Here is a 10,641-nt window from a genome sequence, read left to right on the forward strand (position 1 = left end):
GACAAAATTGCTTTCTAACCGGAGGGCTAGCTCTAGCCCAACACTGCCGTCTGTTGTGTTTCCTATGGTGAGATCGGTGGCCATTTGGATCAGGTGCTGTGTGTGCATGGTCAGTTTTCTGCAGTACAGCTGAAGTCATCCAACCCAACTCAGTCCCTGTGTAAATTCACTCAGTGGGACAGCGAGTCAGGGCACATGGAATTGCACTCGTTTGGTCTCATGACTAGAAAACTTCAGTGACAGACCTACATCTGGTATTAATCGGTAGATCACTGCTTGTGTTTTTAAAAAAAATGCTGCTCTATCTGTTTTCCATGCTAAAATGAAACCAATATATGTTCTAAACCTTACAAGTGCGGATATTCCTTTTTGCCTCAATAAAACTGTTTTTAAAGAGACAACTGTATCAACACTATTTTAAACTAAATTACACATGCTAGGCAAATGGTATTTTCATTCCGTTTATCAGAGGTGGAAAATTAAATATATTGTGCTCGCGATGCACAGCCTCACAGTCTCCTCCTGGGATTACTAAAAATGGCATCAAGTGTCATGTCTGACCCAGCCACTCAGCAGTCCTGAAAGCGAAGTACATGACTACCATTGTCCCGCAGCTATTATTTCCCAGATCCAGGTCTGGTATTTAGGTTATCTTAATAGCTATTGTTTAGCAGACCACAAAAGGAATCACCTTTTACTTCAGCAGATATTCCCAAAAAAAACCCTCAGAAGTCACGTAAAGAGCAGGTGCAAACAAACAGAAAAGGAGCCCACCCTTTATTGTAATAAGGAAACAGAGACATCACAGCTACCCTTAGAGCTTGCATATTTATTGAACAAACCCTGCTAAAATAGCTAAAATACATTGGGTACTTGTAGTGCATTATTAAAGATCACATTGTTACAAAAGCCTGCGTTTTCAGCAGTACACAACTGCAACTATACATAAATGCCACAACTGCTGAATATTACTTCTTGCTCTATATACAGCACAGTAGATGTATCTAATCTATTGGAAAATAAAATGTGCAAGAAAAGGGATACAGAAGGTGGGGAAAGGAAAGATATCTAGGAAGTGCAGTGCATGCATTGGTATTTAACAGTCAGAAGCTAAAACAGTTCAGAACAAGGCCTGCCCTGTAAAAGGAAGAGCTAAAAGACAGAGTTATATAAAAAATTAAGGTGGGCTTTCAGACTGTGTCTAACACAACAACACTCCATGAGTAGATGATACTGTTTAGTTTTGTGTTTGTGTTGTTTTGTATTGATAGTAGTCTGGGAGCAAGAACAAAAATGTAAAGTCCACATGTTGACGGTACTGTGGAAATGTACTCTTTACCCTTTAGGACTTCTCCTCCCAGAAATTTGTTGTGTTTTTCTTATTATATCCCCTATTTTATGGATTCGAAGAGGACATTAAAACTTGTCCCTTCTTTAAAAAAAGGCTTTAAAAAAAAGACAAAAATCAAAAGAGATTTTGAGAGGTTGGTGGAAAATTATTGCTCGTCTTTCTCTGTTAGGTGGATAGGAGTCAGAAAGGAGATTTTACGTAAATTACAGTTTTGCGATTGCTCCCACTGTAACTGCATGTTTGTGAGTGGACCCTGATAGGGAATCAGTTCCTCACTTGTACACTATAAGTAGTTACTCACCTACAGCACTGAATAAGAAAGCCACACTGAAGACACAAGTAAACAAGTCAGTCCAGTCTAAAGAACAACATTCAGAAAAACAAAGTACCAACACCTTCTCAGAACATGGAAATAAAAAATAACTCCATCAGAGCTACCTTGCCAAGGAGCATATTTAAAGTCCAAAATAGCACCATTCATCAGTGTCTCAAATCCCGTGGCAGCATCACGATCACTTACCACAAGGAAACCATGAGTTTCATACTACTTCTATACATCAAAAGAGTACATGGGTAAAATATAGAGATATACAGACAATCGATGAAAATAAACTACTAGGCTTGTTACATCTAAATGAAAAAAAAGGGGGACTCTCAGCCTCTGCAAGAAGCAGTTTGGGATGGTGGAAATGGAGAGAGCAGTTTACCAGTTGCATGTGAGCAGTGGAGTTTGAGTAGTGGAAGACATTGCTGTGGTAGAACCAGGCCTGAGGGCCCACCTGTAATGTTTGTAAACATGGATTCACAGTGTGAAATTCTGAGAGCTTTCGCTTGAGTCAGAATGTTAAAAACTATTTTTTATGGTACACGTTTGTCCACTGTTATTCTCTAAAGCAAGGCTCAGAGTCCCATAGTTTCTTCTTACACTTGATGATTTACACAGAAACAATTCCCAATATATGACACCATGACCTCATCAAACCCATACACCATATGTAATACAAATGGAGAAATTATGATTAAAAAGAGTAGAGGTAATTGATTTTGGTGAAATGGTGTCCATAGCCATTCACTGCAACCAGGCATGCCCCCTCCACCTCATTTTTCTTCTTGCGATTTACTTCCTTCGAGATGGGGAGACTTCCCTGCGGAGAGGAAAAAACAGTGTTAGCTGTGTTTCAGTGAAGTCTGTTTGGTGGGGTTCTCCCGACTCCTGTCCTGAGGTTTCTATAGTTCTCTGCCTTTAGTTCAGAAGTAAACGTCTACTAAACATGGCTTAATCAACTGTAAATGCTAATGCCACAGAGAGCAAAGGATCGCTTAAACACCAGGCAAGCCTTGCAGCATCTGAGGAAAACTCTTCACTTGGGGATGAATGACTGTGCCCCAGCAGCCAAAATGCAAAAGGGTTGAGCCAACGACCATCCTCCACTCCTGCACTGGGGAATTTGGGCGTTTGTTGCAGCTGGGGAGACCCCAACCATCCCAGCAAAGTTACAGCAGAAGAAGCTATGGAGTGACAGCCTTTTCTGCAGCTCACCGCCAGCTGTACATCCTTACACTGCTCCTCAAAGTTATTTTTCTCACTCTTGCCAAACTAGGCAATTTCTCTGCCCATTATAATAGCTGGGACAGCTCAGGCCTAAAACTGCACCTGCAGACGCTGTGTGTGCAGTAGTTCTGGCACACAAATATGGCCAAAAACGAGCAACTACCTGTTTGCACAAGTAAAGCACAGGAGGCACAGTGTCTCAGCATCGTGAATGCAAAACTCATAGCCACAAATCGACAGATGGCACCGAGCCCCTTTGGAATTATAACTCAGTACCAACTTGGGTAACCAAGAAACTATCATTAATGGCATTATCTACCAATAAATTAATTTGTTTGCTTGCCTTTTTTAAATCCCAAGCTCCATTTCATGGTTCCACTTGGCCTCTAACATAAAAGCGCATCTTAGTTATGAAAGACCATCTTATTGTTAAGAGAACCTTTTACAGCTTAGACCTCCCATCTTACGAACACCCTACATCTTAAGCAGCTAGCATACGTTACAGTACTTCATTGAAAAGAGCACTCTAAAGGCAATGTAGTGTATAGTGTATTACTTGTCTCTGGACAAGTACAGAGATGGTGTGCCATGTCAGCCAGCTGCCTCAGATAGGTTTTTATTAACCATACTTAACCATTCACTGGCTGAAGTCTATGCCTATTCAGCAAAGCATTTAAATACATGTTTCAGTTTAAGCCTCAGTAGGAAGCCTAAAGGCTAAGCCCATGCTTAAAGTACTTTGCTGAAGCTATGTCACTATGGGATCTTAAACAACAAGGATTTTAGCCAGTAATATATGTGAGTAATGGAAAAAATCTGTAGGTTTTGTGTTTAAGAGATCAGAATTGTAAAGGTGTTTTATTGCTTTTATTGCTTAGGACATGTTTTTCGTATAAGCAGATTGCTTTTAATTTGTTTAAGAAATTGAAGTTATCTTCTCCAAGTTCAATTTTTCTGATGCGAGAGTTGTGAATTTCTGAACTAGGAATTAAACACACAGCAGCCTCACAACTACCAAGAAAGCGCAATTTTCAGCAATTTTCCTTTCCTGGCTCTTCAGAGCCATAATTTTCACTGCAATGTCCATATCTGCTACATTTACTTGTGCTGGGAATAAAGCCGCCCCATGGCTTTCCCACTGTCTTTATCACAGGATAAATTCTGCTTTTGGGTAGATGAACTCCCCCGGGGTTCTGCACTGCACACAGCCAGGAGCTGTTTTCAGGCTGAACACAGACTAAAATCTTTTCCTAAGGATGCCCTCTCCCTCCAGGGCATCAGAAATGGAGAAACTGAGCAGACTTCGATCAGCACATATGCAGAAGGGCTCTGCAAGCCAGGGGAAGAAGTAGGAGTAGAAATATACCTTGCCTTTGCTAGAGCCAAGCTGGGGATTTTGCAAGAGACAATTTCAGAATGAAAAAATAACATTTAAATTTTAGTGACTGCACAAACATGTTTCCTCACAGGACTCTAGAAAATTCCATCCTCGTGATAATATTTTTGGGGTTTTGTTGACTAAATTTGCTACTTGTGTATCATTACAGGATATGAGAAGAAAACTAGAAACTTACATATGCAAACAGGCACACCACACAGACCAAAGGTCTGGGCAAATTTCCAAAAGCATTGTGTTGGGCAGTTCCTTTTCAGCTGTGAAAACAATCTCAGTCCTGAAATTCTGCCATACAATCATAAGATAAAAAGTCCCATATGACCCTTCTAGGTCTGGAAATAAATTGTCTTTAAAAAATGTATCCTTTTATATTTGTTGATTGCATGAAAGCAAAAAAAAGCACTTTTATCTGAAATAAGAGTTTCAAAAAATCTATTAATTTTACTTTATTCTTTCAGTAGTTCAAGCTGGCTAGCATTAAGTACAGACAACTGTTGAGCTGGAGGACTGAGCACTTTCTGCAGTCTTCTTCAGCAATTTACCCTGATTAATTTTATAAGACGGATGAAAAAATCTAGATTCTAAAGACATCCAGTTTCTGTTAACGCTGATACTCTGCTGGAAGCTGGATTGTGTGCAGCTAATATTCAAGTTGCTTTTGAAGATCAATTGTGAAATAAAATTTGGAGCTAGTTCTAAAAACTGGTCCTTGCAAGTATATGCCAAATGGCTTTTGAAGAATTACATAAAGGCTAGAAGAAATGAATCATATTTAAAAAGCAGGAATCCAATCATTTTAAAGGAAAAATGTATAATATTTTCTGACTAGCTGAGAAACAATTACCCCTTTTGATAAACTTTTTTTAAGCTATGTACAGCATAAAACCATGGCTATTCATAAATCCAATATAATGGAGCATTGTTACTAACTATGCTGCACATAGTTCACAGCTTCATTCCGGTGTCTCAGGAGCAACTTTGTTTAACGATGAATGACAACTTACTAAAAGCTGCTAACTTAAAATTTTGGATAAAAAACATCTGGTTAACACACAGCTGATTCACAAAATTAGCAAATTCATTTAATATAAGCATAACCATATATAGCACATTCATCATAATCTGGCATTGCTATCAGCCTACTCAGCTGAACTTTTGAAATACTTTGAATGTTATGAATGGCAGTACTGCCATATATGTTAATATATGTTAAAAATATGTTAAAGATTGGCATGCTGGCACATGAGTCTGCAAATAGCAGACTGCAAATAGCCCAGCTATAAATTTCAGAAGTTCCTTGATAAAGAAAAAACGTGGAAAATACGGTGTTATCCAGATGGAATAGCAGAGTTTTGTTAACAGGGAGCTGGAGTCCAGATAATAATTGAAACTCAATCAAAACAATTTTCCATGTGCTCTATCCTTTACTTACCTGACATTTTTTTTCCAGATTTTAAGTCAGTAATGAAAGGGAATATGAAAATAAAACATGTACATTCTGTGGTTCTGAGTAACTGTTTTATTTTCCTACTCAAATTTCATATCCAGTTTCACATTTATGAAACCAGCAATGGTAACAGAACAAAATCTTGTCTGACAAGCCACATCTTCTGCATTTATGTTGGGGTTCTTCTTGTCAAACTCAAATGAAAATTGCCACGCTTTGTATGCTTGTTACTCAAGCCAGGTAAAGCACAAGCAGAAAACTTAACAAAAGAAAAAGAAAAACAACACCACCTCCTTCCTCCTCCTGCATTATCATTGACTTCCTGCATTATCATTGACTTTTTCATCTGTATTACTAAGAAAGAATTGCCAAAATCAGGCATTCAAAACTCAGATGTCAAGCTTGTAAAATCATGAGACAGGCTTAAGAAATATGAGCTCTTGAAAATTAGTATGTTTTCTTTCTGGTATGTAGCCAGCAAGAGTCCATGTTTTCTGCAAGCCTGAAGGCTAAAAACATCATTTTAAAATGAAAGCTGAAATCCTCACTTAAATGCCCAGCTCAAGGAGCCAAGGCTTTAAGAAAAACAGAATACCATGAGACTCATGATGAAATCATGAGAGCTGGCTACTCTCTTGAAGCAGTCATAAAATAAAATCCATTGAACTTTCAATTTTTTTTTCCCGAAAACTTTCATCTTAGTAAACTGTTTATTAGATGAAAGAAATTACGTAAATAACTTTACCTTTGGAAATCCCCCATCCCCTCGGCTGGTTGGAAAGATTTTCTGGCTTACCCAAATCGTTAACTTTGGCTGATAAACCTGTAGTGACATAAATATATACAATTTCTTACTAACAAAGAAAGATTCATTAAATGCAATCAAATGCTGTTCATGTGACAGACTGCATTACTAAAACCGAGAGTCTAATGTCAGTTGAGCTTGGCCCAGAAACCTAGCTGCATTTTATGCTCAGTACATATTTTTGAGTACCCATGACAACAAAAGCTGTCCCTAGAGTATTTCAACTATATTGTTTATGGCAATCTGCATTCAACAGGCTTTTTAAAAAGAGCATAGGATGGATTTTTTTAAAATGTCTTTAAGAAATTCTGTATAAGAGGATGTCCATACTAATAAACTTACTGAGGATATTGTGAGACCACATGCCCATTCTCTTCTACAAGAAGTCACTAGCAAAAGACTGTTTAATGAAGATTATTATCTTTGCTGATGACTACAGGAGACAAGGGCAACACACTTTTGATTATCCTTTCACAATGAACTGTGAACTAGAATTTATTACTTTCTAAGATCATTGACCCAGCTATAATTCTGTGTTAGCACCCTATATTTTAGACATTAAAGGAATTCCAACACATTATAAAAGACATACAATAAAATAGCTGGCAGCAGGATTTAATGAGTAAGGTACTGTCCTGTGACTGCTATGGGAAAATTTTGCTGTGGAAAATGGGTAAGATCCAAAGCTGGCCACTGACTACAGTGGGAAGCTAGAGTGAACAGATGCCAGGCTAATACACCTCAGTTGTCGTGAATCTGAGCTGAAAACATCCTATACTTCAGTTCCTCAACTTCAGGATGAAGACCAGAGCACTTCTTCATCTCACTCTCATTAAACACTTGGTCAGGAACAAGTTGCATACAAGATTGTATTGTACAAGATCTTAAATTTCTTTTCCTGCTGGGTCTGCCTCCTGGGCCTTTGGGGTTTTATGAATTGAACTCTTTCTGCACAATGCCTGAATGTCAAACTGTCAATGTTTTGACCTGAACATTATAAATTACATCATTCAAACTTGTTTGCACTTTGGGAACCAAAACTTGCCTTGTTACTTAAATTTCTGGTGGACCAGCTTTACTCACCTGCTTACTATTGTATTTATACTGAAACCTGAGGAACGTTTTCATTTCTTGGAATTGCATGATGACTACTAATTGTCACAACTGGATGAGATGTAGCTTGGAGAAATTACCAGAAGATTACTCGAATCACCTTTCCAAGAGAAAATCCTGAACTCTACTATAAAGTAGGAAACAGAGGAGGGAAATTTAAAACACAGAGCCTAAGGCCGTGCCTGTGCTAATAACACTCTCCCATGATTTTCCACAGTACAAACCACAGTACTTTCTACTGATTAAAGCACCAGATTTTATTTCGTATTTTAGATTACTATATGATCTCAGACAGGCCAGTGAAGCTCTCTGGGTATGGCTGATGTAGAATAACTAATACACAGCACAGAGCACTCTGTGAATTCATCACTTAATGTTCACATTGAATATTTGAGACACTTGAATGGAAGATACCAAGTAAACCCTGAGCTCTCCTATTCCTATTTATAATCACTGATTACCCTTTCTGCAACTATGCCTTGATTTTATTGTGTAGTCACATTCTTTGTATAAAAACTCACGGTGGGAAACAGTGATAGCAGTTCAGCTCTACCACAGGACATGCATGCTCAAACCACCAAAGTACACAAAAATGTGTATTTTCCTATAGGAGGAAGGAATAAGCATCAGAATACAGTATTACTCATTATGATGTATATCCATGGAGTCTGAAATATATTCAGGTTAGTGTATAGGCCTTGTCCTCTCTATTAATATTTTAATAGGAAAAAATAAGCACCTGCTGACAAAGAAAGGACCCTCAACTTAAATTAGTAAGAACTTAGAGGGACTGCCGTTTGAGGGTGGATTTGGGGAATGGGGCAAGAGGAAAAAGGTGTGAATTGTAAGATATACTCACAACTATGCTCCAGGGTTAAAAAAAAACCAAACCAAAACCAAACCAAAAACCCACCAAGACCCACCACCACCAAAAAACCCTACACAACCCTCTAGCTATCTTTCACAGTAATTTTCTGTGGAGAAAAAAATTCAGTAATGTCCTATTTTCTTAATATATCTTCAAAAACAACTACTGTGGCCAATATTGGTAGATAATAATCACGTGGACCTACTCCACATGCAGTAACTGTTCTGCTATAACTGTACCAAAGTCCTGAATGGGCAGCCAAAGAACTTTAAGTATCTGCCTTGTGAGCAATGCTGAAAGGGCGGGGAATCATGGTTTGGATCCTGGATAAGTGGAGGAAGATTCTGGAATGGAAAAAAAGATACCGGTGTAGAAAAGTCCACTCAGAATTTACTACAATCCACCAGGAGGACAAAAAAGAAGAAAAAAAAGGAAAAAAAAGGACGTTTTGCCATGCTACGTGCTTTATAAAATGCAGAAACTACTTAGATGTTAACTAGAATATTAGAAAAACACAGCGAGAACTTTTAGTCAATTACAGCAGCTCAAAACAACTGATATTAATGTTGCAAGATGAGCTATAGAGAGAGAAAAAGTGCAAAGCAATGCTCCATTACAGAGTAGGATGTAATGCTAACATTCCAGCTGTTAGCATGAAGCAAACACTTCTAAATAAATGCTTCCATTGATACACACCATATTTTCATTTCTTAGTACTTCCTATGTGACTGTTATGTGAGTACAGGCTTGGCTGAAATAACCAAAGCATCAGGATTCAGGACAGAACTACTGAACTTTAGGATGGACTGAAAACTAAAGTTACTGCAACTCTGTACAATGCGTGAGAATATGCTAACTCAAATTGATAGCCTCAGTATTTGATAATCATAGGAAAAAAATTAAGCTAGTAAGCTTCATCTATAAATTATCAGAGTAGATCAACTCCTAAACATCTGACTAACAGCACTATTACCCTTGGAAGCCTGCCTTCCTGGCAGAACATGTGATGCACAAAACCATTCACTCCCACTCTGAGAAGTCAGGGGAAAGAAACCCACTGATCTGGGAAGTGCTGTCTGAGACAGTGTTCTGAAAAAACAAGCAATTCTGCCTGAAACGTCAAGGCCAACTTCAGATAGGCAATTATGAGCTATGAGGAATGTTTTCAATTCCTTAGCCTCCATACTCTTGAAAATATACAAATAGTAAGAATTAAGATTAAAAATCAGAAAAGGCAAAAGTCCAGGAAAATAAATGCCCAGTCTATTTACCAGCCCTTACAGCACCCAGACTACAGAACTACTTACTGCTAAATTTTTTCAGAAACAGAAGGATTTCTAGAGTAGACTCTTCTTTTCTTCTTTGCTCAACAAACCGAGAAACTTCTTTTTTGCTATTGCAAAGGTTCTGTTTAACCAGCATTTCAAAACTTTAATGCCTATTCTTCCATTTTAAGCTATGTCCTCTTTAAAAGCAATAGTAGGGGAGCACAAAATTTTGCCCAGCTTTAAAACAGATACATAAAATAATTTTAACAGAGCTGGACTAAATCTACTCTATCAGTCTCCACAAAACGCTAAAATTAATTTCTTGGTACCCACTCTTCATTCCTACATGGTAACAGCATCTTTCAAACACTCAGGTATATCCATCAAGAGGAAAAAAATCAGATTTAAGACATGCTAAACTTAGTAAAATGAGCACACTCCTGTTAAGCATTCCCAAGGTTTTTATAGTTAAGAAACAAACAAGAAAGACCCCAGAGTTACTTTTTCTGACTTTTTTTTTTTTTTTTCATGTGGACCACAGCTGAATTCCTGCTCATCAAGTCTCATTCAAGACTTGCAGGAGTTGAATTCAACTGCAGTCTGGATTTCCAAACTATAAGCTTAATGAAGAAGACCAACTTCTCTGAGTACACCAGCAACCACCTTTTGAGAAGTTTCAGATAACTTCTTTATCATAGAAACCAGCTGGGGGGGAGACAGGAGGAATGAAAAAAAGAGAAAGGAAATTATGACAAGTACACTAGAAATTCCTAATTCCAAATAAAAGCTGACCATCTCTAGTAATTCTGCATTAGCTTACCTAGAAGAGGAAAAAAAAGGG

The 10,641-nt window shown here is 38.0% G+C and overlaps 1 long non-coding RNA gene across 1 annotated transcript in view; it reads right to left on the reverse strand.

Moving 5' to 3' along the window:
* Positions 1–809: 809 nt before the first annotated feature.
* LOC104081879 overlaps positions 810–10,641 on the reverse strand; it is a 21,450-nt gene continuing 11,618 nt past the window's right edge. Inside the window, exons 3-4 of the long non-coding RNA XR_683582.1 lie at positions 6,492–6,569; positions 810–2,496 (exon numbers count right to left, since the gene is read on the reverse strand). This is a non-coding gene — a long non-coding RNA (uncharacterized LOC104081879). The remainder of the gene's footprint in view (positions 2,497–6,491; positions 6,570–10,641) is intronic.

The sequence above is a fragment of the Fulmarus glacialis genome, unplaced genomic scaffold, assembly GCF_000690835.1.
Source record: "Fulmarus glacialis isolate BGI_N327 unplaced genomic scaffold, ASM69083v1 scaffold37719, whole genome shotgun sequence".
Taxonomy (NCBI): Eukaryota; Metazoa; Chordata; class Aves; order Procellariiformes; family Procellariidae; genus Fulmarus; species Fulmarus glacialis.